General features: G+C 39.1%; 1 protein-coding gene across 2 annotated transcripts in view; it reads left to right on the forward strand.

The window, feature by feature from the left end:
• The first annotated feature begins 263 nt into the window (after nucleotides 1–263).
• FAR1 (fatty acyl-CoA reductase 1) overlaps nucleotides 264–17,316 on the forward strand; it is a 65,097-nt gene continuing 48,044 nt past the window's right edge. Inside the window, exon 1 of one of the 2 annotated variants that reach the window (XM_074401116.1) lies at nucleotides 264–374. The gene's annotated coding sequence lies outside the window, so the exon portion shown is untranslated. The remainder of the gene's footprint in view (nucleotides 375–17,316) is intronic. The other variant, XM_003919853.3, reaches the window with a different exon arrangement.

Consider the following 17,316-nt stretch of genomic DNA (forward strand, 5'->3'; position numbering starts at 1 on the left):
CGCCCCCATTGGCCGTCCGCGTACCGCGGGTGTCCGCTCCCGCCCCGCTCCCGCCCGGAGGGAAACCGGGTTGGTGGGTGGGAGGCCAAAGCAGTGAGGATGCTGAGTGGTCCTCGGAGTAAGGGTGCGCGCGAGAACCAATCAGAAGCGGATGTGGAAAAGAGGCGCCGCGCCAACCAGTCATATCGCGAGGTGCGGTCGGGGCCAGCTGACGCGAGTGCGGGCCTCAGCCAATGGGCGTGCCACTGCCTGTCCGCTCCTCAGCAGCCGGTTGGGGGCGGTGGAAAAGCGAGTGAGGAGAGCGCAACGGCGGCGGCGGCGCAGCCATCGCTGGACGGCCAGCGGGAGAGCGAGGCCTGAGCCTCTGCGTCTAGGTGAGAGGCGGGTGTGCCGGGAGGAGCGGCCGGGCTGCGGGTCCCTGCTCGCTTGGCTCGGGCAGCGGCTGCAGGATCCCGGGCTACAGGCCGGGCCGAGGCGGGGGCGACGACCCGCTGTCCAGCTCCCGCCCCCAGCCAGGGTACGCCCAGAAGTGAGGGCGCCCGCCTCGGCCCGGGTGGTCTCGGCGCCACTTGGCCCTGCCATCGCCCTCCACCTGGCCGGGACCGCGAGAGGGACGTACAGTCGGGCCTGGTTTTCAGCCGCGGAACCCGGGGGCGCTGGCTGGGATGGGAGGCCGCATAGAGGTGGTGAAGGTGGGGCGGGGTGGTTAACCGAGCAGCGGGCTCGCGCGCTCGCGGGAGGGTGGCGGTAAGGGGAGGCCTGTGATTGCAGGATTCCAGGTCTGCGGAGGAAGAAAGTGATGGGAAATAGGTGATGCTCAGAAAAGTGTGCTCAGGGAGAAGGCGCGGGTCGAGTGAGTGTGGTTGGCCTCTTGGAAGTAAGGCATTGCTGGGGTTTGGGGGGAGATCAGCTGGGAGTGAAGGGAGGTCAGGCTTGGGGTTTGAAGGTGAAGGCCTCTGGAGAACTGGGGACACGTGGATCTGGAGTAAGAGGCACTTACTGAAACCGGAAGGTGCCTGAAAGAAGGTTTTAGGTGAAGTGTGGACCGGAGACTGTGGGGCCAGAAGACGTTAGTTGGTCTCGTAGGACAAAGTATACAAGCAGCAAACGCGGTAGATTTATGTATGTGTGGTAGATGAAGGTTGTGTATCTTTAATGAGTAGTTGAGCAAGAACCATTGTCTGATTCTGCAGTGTTTCGGAGAGTGGAGGATCTCAGGTAGTGGCTTGGTCAGGTTTGTAGGTTAACTTACTGCTAGTTGAGGGCCAACAAACACTCAAGAGTTTTTAATTCTTACTACTGAGGTTGATCCTCCTCCTGCACGCCACCCCTCCTGCCATCCCTGTGACAGTTCATCTCATTGTTTTGCCTCAACAGCACAAAAATTCACTCCCTCCAAAGGAATGGCATATGTATTGTGTATTGTTTGCTTTTGACTGTATGGCAGTCAGGAATCCCTTAATTTTTTACATATATATATATATATATATTTTAAAAAGAACGTGTTGGTTAAAGACAACATCAGAAGATACTCTCTGAAAATCTGCCCTCCAAGGGAGTTTCTCACTTGTAATGTTGGACATGTATAATATAGCATGAAAATGATGCAAAATCTCTTACAGTAACACAGGTGAGAATTAATGTGTAAGTACAATCTTGTTGTCTTTTTTTCAAATTAATTAAAAAAATAAACAGAGACAGGGTTTGCTCTGCCGCCCGGGCTGGAGTGCAGGGGCGAGATCATAGCTCGCTGCAGCCTCAAACTCCTGGGCCCAAGAGATCTTCCCATCGTGGCCTCTGAAAGGCTTGAGATTACAGGGCTGAGCCATCCTGCCCAGGCCCTATTATTTCATACATTTTACATAAAATTATTCATGAATTTGTGTGTGTGTGAGAGACAGCCTCACTCTGTTGCCCAGGCTGGAGTGCAGTGATGCCACTTTGGCTCACTGCAACCTCCACCTCCCAAGTTCACGCGATACTCCTGCCTCAGCCTCTCAAGTAGCAGGGACTGCAGGCACGTGCCCTGCACCCGGCTAAGTTTTGTATTTTTAGTAGAGATGGGGTTTCACCATGTTGGCCAGGCTGGTCTTGAACTCCTGACTTGAAGTGATCCATCTGCCTTGGCCTTCCAAAGTGCTGGGATTACAGGCATGAGCCACTGTGCCAGCCAAATTATTCCATAAATTTATTTGTAAAAATTCCACATAAATTTTGTGCAATTTGATTATTAGGCCTGTTGGGAAATTTATCACCCTTGTGAAGAATTTTATAGCTAAGTAGATTCAGTTGTTTTTTTTTTTTTCCCCACTTGGAAAGACATAGTGTGTATGTATCACTGCTATTCCATTTGAAGCTTTTGGAATTTTTATTTGTGGGGTGTGGATAGAGGCTGGAGGCAGAGACTGAGGTCATAGAAGAGGTAGAAAAGAAGGTGGCCCACTACCATATTTCCAGTTTATTTAAATGGGAGTTTCTGTTTGAGGATAGGACAAAAGGATTGTGAAGTTACAGAGTCAAGGACAGAAGCCAAAGAGAGCATTTGCTGTGTAACATGTTTTCTTGTTAACCAGATCAGCAGAGCATTGTAACTAATCAAGCATTATTTATGATCTAGAAACAATTTTGTGAAAGTGATTTCTTGGTGATGCTATTTACTTGATCACATTTGCCCTTAGTATAACAGAATACCCAAGTGCTGAGGCCACTTGGAGCAGAGAATTAATCTGAGTGGTGTGGAGTGAATCAGGGAAGGTTTCCTGAAAGAGGTGAGTTTGAGCCAGCAATGGATGGAAGGCCCCCAGGCCCCACCAAAACAGCGCCGAGCACGCCACAATGGCAGCAATGAAGTGTAAGTTGGGACGTGGGTTATTAGAAGACATGAGGACGACATTCCAGTAGTTTGTACATGATATTAGCAACTATGAACACGAGTGACAAATTTAAAATGTTTTTTAAGTGTAATTGAAGATTGGAATGAAGATTTAGGGGTTTGGAAACAACTAAGCCTATGTTGCAGCTTAATGATAAATAATTTCTTATGTTGGTTAGGAGAGAAAACAGTTGATGGATTGGATATAGGTAATAAAAGAGAAAGCATAAAAATATTCTGACAATTATAGGAGAATGAAGTGAGAGTAAGTTAGGTTATTGTGAAGTGGTTTTAACAGGCAACCATATATAATAATTGGAAACAAGGAGGCTGAGGCAGGAGAATTGCCTGAACCCAGGAGGCGGAGGTTGCGGTGAGCCGAGATCGCGCCATTGCACTCCAGCCTGGGTAACAAGAGTGAAACTCCATCTCAAAAAAAAAAAAAAAAAAAAAAAAAAAAATAATTGGAAACATTTTTGAGTGCTGTACTAGAGTATATTGATAATAGTAGCAAAATTTATTGGGTGCTACTTTGTGACAGACAGTTTTGAGCTTTCCAAATATTATTCATCTTCTGATTATCTGTATTTTATAGATGAGGGAGATAAGACTCAGAGAGTCTTATCTTGCCCAAGGTTACACGGTTAGGAAGGAACAAGTCAGGATTGGCAGAATCAGTTAGTATATGTTAATTGAGCATCTCCTCGATGCCAGGCACTGTACTAAATGCTGGGTATTCAACATGGACAAGGAAGTTCAAGTCAGTCCTCTTCTGTTTTCTAGAGATTGTCAGTTTATATAAAAAGAATTAGTGAAGAAAGAAAAAAGATTAGTTGGAGAGATTTCTGTAGATACTGAGGAATACACAATTTAGAGAAACCTAGGATACAGTTTTAAAGGGGAAGTGAACAGCAGCAAAATACATAGCTGAGAGACTCAGAATGGTTGAGAAGAAACCATTGAATTAAGTAAGTAAAAAAGTAATGTGAATTTAGTCACAAGAAAGCTGGAATGAAGATATTAATATTTGGGCTGGTAGTTAATTGTGTTTGGTGGCAGATACTCTATACAAATTTAAATATTTTCATAGTTATGGTTAGATTCATAGGAAAGATGGTGGTATGGCCCCTTGTACTGTTTTAATCTTTGGCTGGAAAGATCATGAATTCTTTAAAATGCTTGTACTTTTTAGTATTTTTTTCAAATTTTAAAAAGTGAATGAGGCTGAGGCAGGCAGATTGCTTGAGCTCAGGAGGTCAAGAGCAGCCTGGGCAACATGGCAAAACCCCTTCTCTACCAATAAAAAAAATTAATTGGGCAAGGTGGCATGTGCACCTGTAATTCCAGTTATTTGTGGGGGCTGAGGTAGAAGCCTAGGAGGTTGAGGCTGAGCCTTGATCATGCCAGTTCACTCCAGCCTGAGTGACAAAGTGAGACCTTGTCTCAAAGTGAGCATTATTTTTATAATTAGCAGGGATAAGCATTCAACTGAAATGAGCTACTACTCAGGAAAATGTAGGTGGGCTGGTCTGAACTTGAGTAGGAGAGAAGATAGTCTTATTTCAGCGTCTGCTCCGTAAGAGCCGCCTTGGTAGGTGTGTTCCCATCCTGGAAGTGACTGGATTGTCACTGATGGAAGCTGAAACTATGTATTGAAAGATGGTATTTGCTTTATCTGAGGGATCCAGTTACTAACATACCCTGAATGGTGGAGATACAGTCTTGGCTTTCCTGAACATTTGTTTTCCTAGGGTTTAATACATGAATTTAAAGTTTAAAAAAACCCAACAAACCACTGATAGAATTGAGTCATTTTAACTGTTTCTTTTGGCCTTATATCCTTCTTCCTACACATTGGTTCTGTAGTTCCTCTTCAATGGGTTTGTAATGGGCTTAGAGTTCCAGTTCAGTAAGACAAAATGAAAGTACTGGATTTAGGTATAGCTGATCAGCTTAAACACTTATAAGCTCATCTTTGTTTTTGGTTCCCAATTTGAGAGTTGAGACAGATTTCAAGAAAATAAGCTTTTCTTATTCAAAGAATGATTCCCAAACTAGTAGGATTTGCCCTAGGATCAGTACAGACTTACTACAGTCTCCTAAACAGAGAGGAAAGAGTTATGTAAATTAATCTAGCTTTTAGTTTAATTTCACTTAGCCCATAGGGATTCTGAGAGGAAATGATATTAATATGATTCCTATTTCATCTAGGCACTGTGCCATAATCCTTCAATAAATTATCACATTTGATTCTCATATAATTCTCTAAAGTGTGAATACCATATTACAGATGAGGAGAATGAAACTCAGAGAAGTTAGTAACTTTCCAAGGTTGGAGAGCTAAGTGACAGAGCTGGGATTCAAACCTTTCTTTGTCTAACTCCTTCTGAAACTAATAGCAAGGAGGACTGATTTATACCTTCAGTTGAAAAAAAATGCCACAAGCCTTAGGTATTTAGTAATTATTTGTTACCTAAGAAGGTGAGACGCGTGCTCTGAGTGTTTGTGCTCTGTAACACTGCCATTAAATTAATGACAGTTATTTTTTTGGTGTCTTATAGAATACCTTATATTTTCTTGCTTTAGTGATTATGTTTTTATATTTTAGAATTTTTTGATGATGTGTATTAGTGTCTATATTTGCTTTAAAATGTTTGTGAAATGGATACTATGTAAATGTGTCTCAAAACTAGTGATGCCTGGCATATATGCATGTAGTTTTAATGTGTAAGTATTTTACCAATTTGTTGTGCACTTTTCCCCCCATCTTACCTATCCTATTCTTTTTAAAATTATGATTTAATAAAGAATTGAAACATATGCTAATAAAATAATTCATTCTCTTTTATTAACATTACATTGTAGAGAAAAGTGTAATGATGTAGAAAATTCAAATTGAACTGTGTATCGGCTATGGTTTTGTTAGCAACTTGATGTGTACCTTCAGGCAAATCACTTCCCCTCTGTGGGCTTTAGTTTCCTCATCTGTCAAATGGAGCGGAAGGAGAAATTTTAAGCCTGTCTGCCTTGAACAGGTTGTATGCCTTCTTTCTAATTAAAAACATAGATGCCCTAGATGCCTTTCTTAAAAACTGTATTACTGCATTTTACAATGTTTTCTTTTCTTTTCATCTTCCTTCTTTCCCTTCTTAATTTATTAGAGGATAAATTATTTTTGGTGTCTACATTTACCAGGACAGCATATCTTAGGAAGTAGGGACCCAGAAAATAATGAATGAATGAATATATATTTTATCAGAGCTAATGAGAAATTATTTTAATAAAATGCTGTCAAAAGGTGAAGTTTCATTGAAAAGTAGTTCTACCTAAAGAATAAAATGTATTTAGTAAAGTTCAATTTGTCTGCTCTGTATTGGATAGATGTACAAAGAAGAAAACTCTTAAACTTGTTTTTAAGAAGCCCTCTTACTAGCAGGAGGGACAAACTTCTGTAAACTTTGTATTACGGAAAATTGCTAGCAATAATATACACATCACCAACTTTAACAGTTATCAATTTGTGGTCAGTCTTGCTTCATCCATACCTCCACCCACTTCCCTCTTTATATTGAAGCAAGTCCCTATACTTTTTTTTTCCAGTTATTACCATGCAGTATGATAATTATAATAATAAACATGTTAATCCAACTGTGGTGAAAATTTGTTCATGTAAACATATTTTGAGACTTGAGCATTATGCTGTTTGAGGCATGAGAAATGAGCTCTACCAAGCTACTATAGGTCAGGGATAATATAATTGAAGAGACTGTGTACATATGTGAAACAGAATGTAGCAACACTGGATCATTTGCCAAAATTGTTGGTAGAGACTCTTAAGTGGGAACTGACATTATTTTAGAATGAAAGTAGAACTTAAACATTAGGTGGCAATAGAGAGAAAGAACATTTAGGGATAAGGTGAGGGATATCACATGGATAAAGCATGCAGTTAGAAAATCTAACTTTGGCTTTATAGAATAAGTTATATCTAAATCTATATATCTCTATCTTTATCTTTTAGGCCCCTACAGCATGTAGTTGGCATAGTGTAGATGTTACATCAGAACTTGAACAATGCCAATTGCTATAGTAGAAATTATGACACACTACTTTGTGAATGTATCACTGTTCATGGTGAATTTTTTTGGACATTCTGTTAAAAAGCCTTCTAAATATCTTAATACCACATATATTAATGGATTCATTCTTCTTGGAATGTTTGTGGGTTTGTGCCATCATCTTTTGTGTGCAGTTGTGTGTGTGCGTTTAAATGTTAACTATTTGACACTTTTAAGATTATTTTGAAATATCTAGTTTAGATCATTCTTGTCTTACATGAAATTTTTTCCAGAAATGTTGGCATGATAATTCATGAGAAATCCTTGAATTTAGGAAATTATCATTATAGCTTATTATTTTGAAGTATTCTGGTAAGAAAATCTTAAGGTATATTTCCTAATGCAGAAATTCCTTATTAAAGATCGTGAACTTATCTGAGCATCTCCTCAAAGTGTTGTGCTATCTCATCAGAAAAATATACATTCAAATATTCTTGTGGGTCTGTGGATTCTGATTTAATAATTTATCCTTTAATTTGTAGGCAGAAAACATACTGCTGAAATTCAACTCAATTGTATTTCTGTGAGTTCTGCTTGCCTTTTACAGACAAGTATTTTTAATTATTAGGAGTGATAAAATGATAAAGCTTATAATTGGAAATGCCTAATTAAAAATTAGACTAATTCTTAATTGAATTCTTGGGAAAAACAAGCTGTAGCTAGTTTAATAAATAGTAATTATTTCACTAAAGATTTTGGAATAAACATGTGGTACTTTATGTAATGGCTCCTGTCCATCCTGGATTAACAGGAAGTAGAATATATGACATATGAATGAATAAATGCATTAATACCATTTTCCCCCCAGAAGTAAAAACATTGACTTACTGTGTCCTTAGGCAATTAAGATCTGTGGAGGAAAGGATCTGCTGAAGTATTTTGAGTTTCACGTCTGTGTTGAAACAACTAAGTAATGCGGGAGCTTAGAAACTGTTTTTGGCTAACAAAGGATTGATTCTCACTGGATCCCTGTGATACAAGTGCTCATCATTCACTTAGTGTGAGGAATGGCCCTAAATGAGTTTCTTAGAAATAACGTAGTTTTAGGCCAGGCGCGGTGGCTCAAGCCTGTAATCCCAGCACTTTGGGAGGCCGAGGCGGGTGGATCACGAGGTCAAGAGATTGAGACCATCCTGGTCAACATGGTGAAACCCCATCTCTACTAAAAATACAAAAAAATTAGCTGGGCATGGTGGCGCGTGCCTGTAATCCCAGCTACTCAGGAGGCTGAGGCAGGAGAATTGCCTGAACCCAGGAGGCGGAGGTTGCGGTGAGCCGAGATCGTGCCATTGCACTCCAGTCTGGGTAACAAGAGTGAAACTCTGTCTCAAAAAAAAAAAAAAAAAAAAGAAAGAAAGTAGTTTTAAAAACTTGTGAATTGTAATTAAAATGTAATTATGATAATGATTATTAGCATAAGCGGAATTCTCAGGAGATAGGAACAGTTGAATTAGCTGGTAATGGGACATTTGACCCTGAAGAGCTGTGCACAGACTGTTCGAAGTTCAATGGATATTAGGTGAATTGCTTTACAGTGATACCCTTGTGACCTGTTGGAGTTAATCATTTTCCAAGTACCTAATCTACTACTGGGAAACAACTTATTCCAATACATAGTTATAGAAATATAGACTGTGAGAACCAGAAGAGATTTTAACAATCCATGATCTGACCTCTCCTTCAATGAATTTAAGGAGTGACCAGACGGGTTGACTTGCCTAAGGTTTGTTAGTTATGGCATTCCCAACAGCGTTGTTACTCATTACCTGATTTTCGGTAAGTCTATTGTGTGTGTTTATTTTGGCTATCTTTTCATTCTGGATCTCAGGATCTGGAGAAGGAAGTATATTAACACTAGAATTTTTAACATGGTAACTAAATAATTGATAAATTGGCTAAGAATTCCCTGAATTGTTATACCATAATGTTTTTACTTTGCCATACATATACTCCTTCCATCTTTAACATAATAGCTTATGGTTACAAGATTTACTGGGGTAGAGCTTAATTCAGTTCCACAATTGGAAACAGATACTAAGAATCCACAATTCTTAAACCATTTCTCTCATGCTTTCTTATATCTTTCTTGGGTGATTTTTGCCTTACAGCATTTAGTTGCAAGCTGTGTCTATGAACTTGGCAGTTTTAAAGATAAACTAGGAAAAGATTTTTGAGAAGAAAGTTTGTTATGGGATTTAGTCATTTAAATACATTCCTAAAAGCTATTTTTTCCTACTCAAAACTAGACACTGGAAGGATTATTGACATCCAGGTTCAAAGAAGTTACTATTTACTTATATGACTGATCCCAATTCTGAGTTCTTTTGCCGCATTTGGTTCATGTGGACAGGTTGGCTGGCAGACAGCTTGTCCCGTACATTAGCAATCCCGTTGTCAGAGTGAGGACCCTTAGAACGATGCCTGGCAAGCTTTTTTAATTCTAGCCTTTTAGCTGAGTCATCCTTTAGGTCAATAATTTTTACTTTCTAGTGGAATAATAATAATTAATTGTCATCGATAAGCATTTTTTGGGAAGAGCAATGTGGATGGTTCGTAATTGAGTCACAGAAAATATATTTGTCATAAAGTCTAGACTAATTAGAAAACTGTAGGCCTCAAATCCTAGTGATGTAATTGTATCAGTATTCTCTACAGTTATAATAAAATAAAAACTAAATTGATAATGACGAGCTAAACTTAATGGTAATTTTTAATTAAAAGACAAGAATAATGACAATTGGAAATGAAGACCGGCTAATGACAGCACAGTTTCACTGATGGCAAGTGCCCCTTTGAAAATTACAGACTTCTAGGTTTTGAGTATGCGTATGTGGTAGGAGCTTGCAACATTGCCAGTTGCAGCAACCAGACATACTAGTTGAATACAAATTGAAGTTTTTGGTACATTCTAGTAAAGTGCTCATTTTTGCAACTGTTGATAACTAGCTTAATAGTTTATTCATGAGTAGCGTTATGGATTAAAGGAAGGTCATGCTTTCTAAATAGTTTATAGTCCATCAAGAGCAGGCGTCCCCAAATTACGGCCCGCAGGCCGCATGCGGCCCCCTGAGGCCATTTATCCGGCCCCCTCCGCACTTCAGGAAGGGGCACCTCTTTCATTGGTGGTCAGTGAGAGGAGCACAGTATGTAGCGGCCCTCCAACAGTCTGAGGGACAGTGAACTGGCCCCCTGTGTAAAAAGTTTGGGGACACCTGATCAAGAGGCTTGGCCCTTTCTTGGAAAATCATTACTTTAGAAGGCTGATTTGGTAATCATTGAGCTTCTCATGAGCATTGTTTCCTTAGCTGTGTTGGGAAATTTATGAAGAGCAGGGCTTAGATAGAATTTAGTGGGTTTCTTTACCGCAGGACATTTTGTAGTCTTTGATATGCTAATATATATATTTAATCTGGTTGGTAATAAAGTATATGGTTTCCCAGCCCCATTGATCACAAATGCTGCCTTGGAGGACTGAGTCTTGTTTTTAGGTTCAGCCTTGAGAACAGATTCAGAAGGCAGCAATAAGAAAGGAACACACAAAAAAATAGAAAATACAGCATATATATGAAGCATACATAATTTACCTGTGTTAATTTTGGGTGAAGCTATATGTTGTGAATATGTAGTGTTCAGGGTAAACATAGTATGTTTTTCTGTAACATCAGTTTTACTCAGTAATTTGAAATATTTTAATATAAATCTTTAGGTATATTACGAAGTCAAATTTTATAAATTTTTAAGCAAAAAAGATACTGCAATTCTGTTATAAAAGTTTGAAAAGCTCTCTTTAGTAGTACACTTAAAATATTAGTATATCTTTGCATATTGGAATATTATGTTTCACTCCTTCAAGTCTGAAAGTATTAGGATCAAAATTTCATGTCTTAAAATGAAAACATTTTTATTAAGGGAAAATGTGATCAAGCACCATAGTTTACCTAAAAAAAGAGTCATGTATGACTTATGGGAATTACTTTAGGTATTTAAAAAACTGTTTTCTTCCCCTACAAGGAAATTGAATACATGTTTTTGCAAGCAGCAGGCTTTTTTCCCCTTCAGTTTCACTAACTTAACTAATTGTTAGAACTATTTCCTTTTTTGTTATTTTGGATGCTTCTTCCTATTTATTATTCAGTATTATCAAGCTGTGTGTTAAGAAGAACACAGCCCACCTTCTGTAGGCTTTATACTAGAGAAGTTACCCTACTGGTTCTAGCCTTAAGGACAGAAACAGAAACAAAGGAAAATGTATATTATTGAACATTTTGTTTTCTGATCAGCAGATAATTTTAGTGCTACAAAACTGACATTTCCTCTCAGAGTAGAATTTAAGATGTCTTTACGTTTGATTTTTACATCACTCAGGAATTCTGAATCTTTTTTTCTCAATGTGTAACATTCCCAGGATAATAAGATCCTAGAAGCATTTTAACTCTTGTCAAAGTGCCGTGCGTATGGAGTAGCATCAGTATATGAAACATTTGTATAGTGTCCTAGGAACTAATGAACATCTTTAGATTCCTCACTACCAAGAAGTGCCTTAGGGAAGTATTGGGGAAAATGGATATAGACAGTTAAATATTGGTAAATCAGTGCTTGTGTAGGCAAACAGAGTGGCCATTATATCTACTTCAATGGGTACTTACAACAGGGTTGGACACTGGCATCTTTTATTGAAAAAAGAAATGTTAATCAAGATGCTACAGCTGATCTTTATTTGTGGAAAATGCTCAGTAAGCCTTAATTTGTGAGAACAGAAAAAGGAACCCACTGTTCTTATCAGCTTGACTACACTAAACAGTTTGTACACTTTGGGTTTGCATTTTGGTTCTGCATTTTGTTGCTTATAGCATTCTTTCAGATGAGGTTTTCTTTTTTGAGATAGGGTCTCGCCGTGTTGCCCAGGCTGGACTCAAACTCTTTGCCTCATGCAATTCTTCTGTCTTAGCCTTCCAAGTAGCTGGGACCACGGTTGTGTGCCGTAGTGCCTGGCTCAGAGGATGTATTCTTTGATGTTGAGAGTGTCTTAGTCCATTTGTGTTGATCTAAAGGAATACCTGAGGCTGGGTAATTTATAAAGAAAAGAGGTTTATTTGGCTCACAGTTCTGCAGGCTGTACAAGAAGCATGGCATCAAAATCTGCTTCTGGCGAGGGCCTTAGGAGGCTTCCACTTCTGCTGTGAGGTCAAAGGGAGCAGGCATCACACAGTTAGGGAGGAAGCAAGAGAGAGAAAGAGGAGGAGCTGCCAGACTCTTTTCAACAGCCAGTTCTTGTGGCTGAGAACTAAGCCAGTTCTCACAAAGAGTGAGAACTCACTCCTGCAAAAGTGGCACCAAACCATTCATGAGGAATCTGCCCCCATGACCCAAACAACTCCCATCAGGCCCCACCTCCAATATTGGAAATCAAATTTTGACATGAGACTTGGTGGGACCAAACAAACCATATCTAAACCATAGCAGTCTTAAAACATTGAGTGACGATTGCAGTTACCAAAATATGGTAGAAAAAGACACTAGATCATTGGTTCCCAATATGTTTCAGATGGGAATTTATCAGAAAATCTTAATGAATATACTTAGCTCGAGGCTTTTTTATAGTGTAACTTCTGTTAAACAAGTTGTCTTGCTTTTGACTAGAGGTGTGTCAACTCCATATGGTAATGTTGCAGAACTTTGCTCCTTAGTTCAGCTAAAACTGAGTTGAGGAGTTCATAGTTAATTGAACATGGGAATGTGAAATTCTTATTCAGTAGATGAAGTTATTGGGTAGACAAAATATTTCAAAGTGTGAGGTCCATGAATCCATATTTAAAATGGATTTTGAGTGGCTAAAAAAATATGTAGTAAGAAACTACTCTTTGTTGTAGTGTAGTCCTGTGAAATAGGTTCAATTGGTGGTTGAAGTCTCAAGAGTAACAGGCAGTTACTTCCTCTTTGTGACAGACTGTATTTTCTAAAGATGATTACAACAGTATTTTCCATCACACATGCGTGAGCTTCTGCAGACCCTAACTGTTCTCTCATTCTGAGGTGGGATTTAAGTCCCTTGTACTTGGGCAGTCTTGTGAATCACTTGTAGCCAATAGAATGTGGCAAAAAGTTACACTGTGTGACTTTCAAGGCTAGGTCAGAAAAGGCGAGAGAGCTTTTGCCTAGCTCACAAGAATACTGGTCTTTAAGACATTAGCAGCTTTGTAAGCATCGGACTAGTCTAAGATCCCCACGCTGAAAGGAAGCTCAAACTATCTCATTGGGCAAATAGAAGAGGCTAAGTCCAGGAGCTAGTACTGCTCAGCTAGTCTTGCTTAGCTGACCCCTTCCCAAATTCCTAACTCATAAAAATTGTGAAAGAGAATAAAATGTGGTTGTTTTAAAATGCTAAGTTTTAGAGTGATTTTGTTATATAGTGATAGGTAACCAGAATACTACTGTCCATTCAATACTACTTTCCCATCCATCCTTTTAAATTCTGTGCTTTTTAAAATATATTGTTATATGAAGTTTTTGAACAAAGTAGTGGGCAAAAGTTTCTCTGAGTTTGTGACAGAATTATATTCTGTACTCTTCTCTTGTATTCTTTTCTACAAAGTAATACAGCCCAAACCCCAAACCTCATACGTGCATATCTTAATGGGCTTTCCTTTTAGAAGTACAGATTTTTAAAAATACATACCTTGAAAAAGGCTATAGGTCATGTCATCCTTTTGCATTCAGCCTCTGGCATATTTATATTTCTAAAGCCTGACATTATTGTGTTGCTTCGTTTATGAAGATATTGTATCAAACAGGCATTTATTGTCCATTTTACAATGTTGTGCACAGTAACAGTAGTAGTGAAATCATAGACAATGAATTTTTAGACTATATTGCTTTCTCATTTATACTACATTTGATGTCTTTCTCATTTATACTACATTTTTCTGAATGTTTGTGGAATACTGGAAATCATTGTTTAGAACAGAGATTGGGAAACTATGGCCTGCAAACTGTCTTCTTGTTTTTCTAAAATTTTATTGGAACACAGCCACACCCATTCATTTATTTATCATCCATGGCTGCTTTTTTGGTACTGTGGCAGAGCCAAGAAGTTATTGTTGAGATTGTATGGGTTACAAAGTGGAAAATACTTGTTACTTGGCCCTTTACAGAAACCTTTGTCAACTCCTGGTTTAGACTATTTCTTAATTGATTATCCTTTTTACTTTTTTAGTCCTTTACTTTTGAGGCAGGGTCTCACTCTGTCACCCAGGCTGGAGAGCAGTGGCGTAATTATAGCTAACTGTAGTCTCGACCTCCTGGGCTCAAGTGATCCTCCCACTTCAGCCTCCCAAGTAGCTCGAATCGCAGGTGTATACCACTACGCCTGGCTAATTTTTGTATTTTTTTTCAAAATGGGGTGTTGCTTTGTTGCCAAGGCTGGTGTCAAACTCGTGGGCTCAAGCAATCTGCCTCCCTTATCCTCCCAAAGTGCTGGGATTATAGGCATGAGCCATTGCATCCAGCCAGTTCCCCCTTTTAAAGGATATTTGAAGTTATTTTTTCTTTTACTTTTTAAGTCATGCAATCTAATGAATATTAAAAGATTATTTAACTTAACTTTCTATCTGCTGCTTGAATTTTTTTCAGTACTCCTACCAGCTGAAAGGGATATGATAATGAGATAAGCAAAATTAATTAAAGAAATAATGCCATTTGGGTGTGGTGGCTCATGCCTGTAATCCCAGCACTTTGGGAGGCCAAGGCGGATAGATCACTTGAAGTCAGGTGTTCAAGACCAGCCTGGCCAACATGGGGAAACCCATCTCTACTAAAAATACAAAAATTAGCCCGGCCTTCTGGTAGGTACCTGTAATTCCAGTTACTCGGGAGGCACAAGAATCACTTGAACCTGGGAGGTAGAGGTTGCAGTGAGCCGAGCTCGCACCACTGCGCTCCAGCCTGGGTGACAGAGTGAGACTCAGTCTCAAAAAAAATAAAAGAATTAGTGACAAAGCAGCATTGGATATGGCTGTAAGCACAGGAATTGTACCTGATTGGGAGTAAAAAACTGAAAACATAGGTGAAATGTTGGTATTATGCTCTTTGTCCATTTGCTCCCCCTACTGTCTCTGCATTGGTAGTTTTTTGTTTTTTTAAACAATTTTTCCTAGAGATGGGGTCTAGCGATGTTGCCCACACTGATCTTGAACTCTGGTCTCAAGTGATCCTCTTGCCTGGGCTCCTAGAGTGCTGGGATTACAGGCGTGAGCAGCTATACTCACCTCCATTGGTAGGTTTTGACTTTGAATTTGTTTACTTGCAGAAGGCACAGAAGAGCCAATTTTAATAGAAAAACAGGTAAGTGGGCTGGACTTTCAGGTATAGGTATAGGTGGTAGTTTTTTTAGGTAGCTGTATTGATTGGTTAAATATTCAATTTGAGACTTTCCATTTCAGTACTTAGGTGCCCTAAATAAATTTGTAGCAGCTAAGTTCTTACAGATATTCCTGTTGTCAGTTACTGGGTTTATACAGTAAATGATGGCACAGAAAGATGCATGCGAGTAGAGCCAGTCTAGACTTGACTGCAGTACTATATTGGGTATGGTACTGTATTTTATATTCTGTGCACTTTATTGCTTTGTGGACATGGTGAACATTATGAACAACATGAATCTTGCAGGATATAGAAGAAGGTACATGCAATCCCCAAATCAACATTATCTTGAGAGGAAAAATAATTTTTCACATTCCATTTAGGAAATCCATCCTGTTTCATAGCATCCATAACAAAAACACTACGAGATGGAGTTAGGTAGGTTGGGTGTTTATCTGTATTTTAAAGATAAACTGTAGACCCAAACAGGTAAGCAGGGTCATCGGCAAGGTAAACAGGTGAGTTTAGGTTTTAACCCAAACCTACTAGACTCAGAGTCCCAGGGATTTCTACGGTGTCTTGACACTGAGTTATCTGAAAGCATTGTTTCTATAAAGGGCCTACCTTATTTGGCAAGGGGCAGTTTATAAGCTGGGCCTCATTTCATTCAGTATTGAAAATGTTTTTACTAAAGATTTAGTTTAGTAATAGCTCACTATTCTAATGCACTTTATTGCTTTGTGAACATGGTGAACATTTTAAGTTTAAGGCATTTAAGTTTTAGTATGTATTTTCAAACTTAAGTGATCCATAGGATTACCTTGGTATAGGTATTTGTAGAAACATGTTTGAATTTATTATTAGTCTCAAGCAAGACCCCAAAGCTTCTTGTCTTCTAACCTTACCTTATTACTTCTACTGCCCTGGGTTTTTTTGTTTCTACTATTTCAATAAAGGATACTGTCTAGGTAAGATCTCTCCATGGGTTAGGTAGGGTGGGGTTGGAAATGAGTCCACTGATCTTTGATATGTGCTTCTCACCTGAAAATGATGTCTTTTTATTCAAATTGATAGTGTCAATACCTAAATCCACCTAGAAGATGGTCTACTGAGTAGCGTTCTAAGGTTGACAGTAGACTACTTGTCTTTTCTCCCTCTTGGCTGCCTCTGGAAATGGCTCTCAGGGAAGTCCTGGTAAAGTCTAATTGCCTTTGGATTTTAACTACCTGAATTTTTTTTTTTAATGCAAGGTCTCACAAATTTATTATTGAACCCAGCCAACCAGTGCCTTCATAGCACATACAGAGAGAGGAAAAAAATACATTCCCAATAAAACATGTCCAACTGTCTAGATAGTGGTAACATTTTCAGCTCAATATGGGAACACAGTCATGACCCTGACATAGCATAAATATGTGTGCCATCTCATGTGCAATTCCTTACAGACCCAGTTTGGTTCATCTCCAATATCTCGTTCTGGAGTTGTACCTGATTTTATTACCAGTTTTCGTCTAAATCCACTGGGAGTGGGACGATTTTTGCTTTCATTTCTTGGCCAGGAAATGCTTAATCCTGAAAGTCTTGTGAGAAAACATGGTGAGAAGCCGAGGTCAAGCACACAGAATGATAGTAGAGAAAGGAAGAGAGAGCCTGAATTTTTTTAACAGTAAAATTTCTATACTGAGTTGCTCGTTTGACCCATCAACTTGTAATGCAATGATGTGATTTTTAAGGATTCTTCAGCAAGAGTTTGTGTTATTTCATATGCTAAAATTTTCTGTGGAGCAGATTCCTGTCTATTATATGCAGTTAGTAAAAGCTGAGGCTTTGTAGTGAAGACTGCTCTTGTTTCTTCCTGTCGTGAGTCATAAAACTGAGAACTGTGTAGGACTTTCCAGATCATCTTTTCTAACCCCTTCATTTTCTCTGAACTTTTCTTTGAGTGTTGTGCACTCAGTTCTCATTGAC

This window comes from Saimiri boliviensis, chromosome 6 (genome assembly GCF_048565385.1).
Source record: "Saimiri boliviensis isolate mSaiBol1 chromosome 6, mSaiBol1.pri, whole genome shotgun sequence".
Classification (NCBI taxonomy): domain Eukaryota; kingdom Metazoa; phylum Chordata; class Mammalia; order Primates; family Cebidae; genus Saimiri; species Saimiri boliviensis.